The sequence below is a fragment of the Chlamydomonas reinhardtii genome, chromosome 15 (genome assembly GCF_000002595.2).
Source record: "Chlamydomonas reinhardtii strain CC-503 cw92 mt+ chromosome 15, whole genome shotgun sequence".
In the NCBI taxonomy this organism is placed as follows: domain Eukaryota; kingdom Viridiplantae; phylum Chlorophyta; class Chlorophyceae; order Chlamydomonadales; family Chlamydomonadaceae; genus Chlamydomonas; species Chlamydomonas reinhardtii.
The window spans coordinates 21,612-23,679 of record NC_057018.1 but is presented as its reverse complement, the minus strand read 5'-3'; positions in this window follow the sequence as shown (position 1 = coordinate 23,679).

Below are 2,068 nucleotides of genomic sequence, written 5' to 3'. Positions count from 1 at the left end.
ACGGCCAAGGCGGATGTCGGATAAGAGCCCATACGGACAGGCATCCGTTCGCACGCTTGGAAACCCCTTGACACGGGTTTTGGGTAGGGTTTGGATGGGACCCCTTCTGAATGCGTGCAGTGCGGTATTTTGCTGTCTAGGATCCGTGGAGAGGACGAGGCTCCGTTCCAGCCGCTGGGGCGGACCAGGGAGGGGCAGGAGTCCTGGCCGTGGCCACGAGGGCCCCCTCCCACTGCCTGTTCTACCAAAGTTTGCTGCCCCCTTCGCACTGTCCACCTGGAACGTGCATACGTTTGCTAGGCAATGCAAACACTGTGATGCCTGACCAGCGGAGCCCTAGCACTCACCCTTCGAAGGACGACGAGGCCGGCGCGGCGCCCCCCTGTGGCGGCGGAGCGGGCCAACGGTCGACCCGAGCCCCTTGGACATTGGGCTGGCTGGCCCTGTAGTGGATTTTGCAGCCGGTGTCATGCTGTAAGTTCTTTTCAATGCTGAAGAGGGTTATGGCAGCGCCCGCAAGGTATTCGCGCTCAGGTTTCAGCGGCACTGTTGACATTTGCATGGCATGCAACCGCGTGTTGCAACAAGAAAGCTAAGCAGCAATAGCGGCGCTTGTAAAACATATTGGTTTAGCTTACCAATAAGTTACCGCGCTGCAGCCCTGCTCGCGGGGCTGTTTCGCGTTGCCAACCGGACTCCATACGGTTTGCTCGGCGCTAATAACTTGCTTGCACAGTAGATTGGCGTGCTCTTAAAAGTTGTTATGATAGGTATTGGGTTAGCAAGTAATGGGAGGGGCGGCCTTTTATTTCGCCGTGGCTGCGGTTGTGGGAATGCGCTGACATCTATCACCCGCCCGGGCCTTTCATGGTGGCCATTGTCAAACAGGTGCATGACGCGGTTGCAGGCTCAGTTCAACCGCAATGGCTCCAATTACTTCGAGAAGGCGGAGGGGGATCAACATGAGAAGAAGGGTAGGCTTGGGGTCCGGACGCAACACCACGGTTGTGGGAATGGGGCGACCGTTTGCCCAATTTTCGCCCACCAGGTCGCGGTTAGTATCAATATTTTGCGTCTTGTCAGCTACAACTTTTGTTCTTTCAGTGCGATTGCAGTTCATGATAATAAACCAAGCCGTGCGCTGGTATCAACAATTTTAAAAAATTCGCCTTTCCCGACTGCGCTCGTCACTCCTCTTCTGTCCACTCCTTTTTTTGCTACCATTATGCTACCATAGCGCAATGCAAGCATCTGCGCGCAGCAGCAAGAGATCGGGGCGAGCAGCAGCAGCGGCAGCAGCAGCGGGCCCCACCCTGCTCCAGCGCGGCTGCAGATGTAAATTTGCCGCTGCCCTCGTGGGCCTTCAGCCGCAGGAGGAGTATTGCTCACTAAATCTCACATCAGATTACAGGAGTTGGACTGTGATCCGTGACAGCTTGGGCGGCAAGCTGGACGCCTCCGCCTTGCCCGAGAAACCGCCATACGGCACCGCCTGCAGGCCTGCATCCCGCCAGGGCCTTTCATGGTGGCCATTGTCAAACAGGTGCATGACGCGGTTGCAGGCTCAGTTCAACCGCAATGGCTCCAATTACTTCGAGAAGGCGGAGGGGGATCAACATGAGAAGAAGGGTAGGCTTGGGGTCCGGACGCAACACCTCCGATGTGCACACCACGGGACACGTGTACGCCACACACTTGCCCCTTACCCTGTCCCATGGCAACCACTCCTCACCTTACCTCATCTCCAACCTGACCTCATGCCACCCCACAGCTGGCGCGTGGAGTGAGGACAAGACCATTCCCATCCCACCGCCAGCCCTGTCAGCGGAGATGGAGGCAGAGCTGCGGCGGGTCCACGCTGAAGAGGAGGCAGCTCAGGCGCGGGCAGACAAGGCCCGCGCTGAAGGGGAGGCAGCCCAGGCGGGCAGCAGCCACACCAGCATCGGCGAGCGGCCACCCAGCAGCAGCGCGGCGGCACTAGCAGCAGTGGCCACTGCAGCACCGCCTTTGGAGCAGCCGGGGCCATCACGCAAACGTGAGCGAGAGCCAACAGCGGATGAGCAGGACG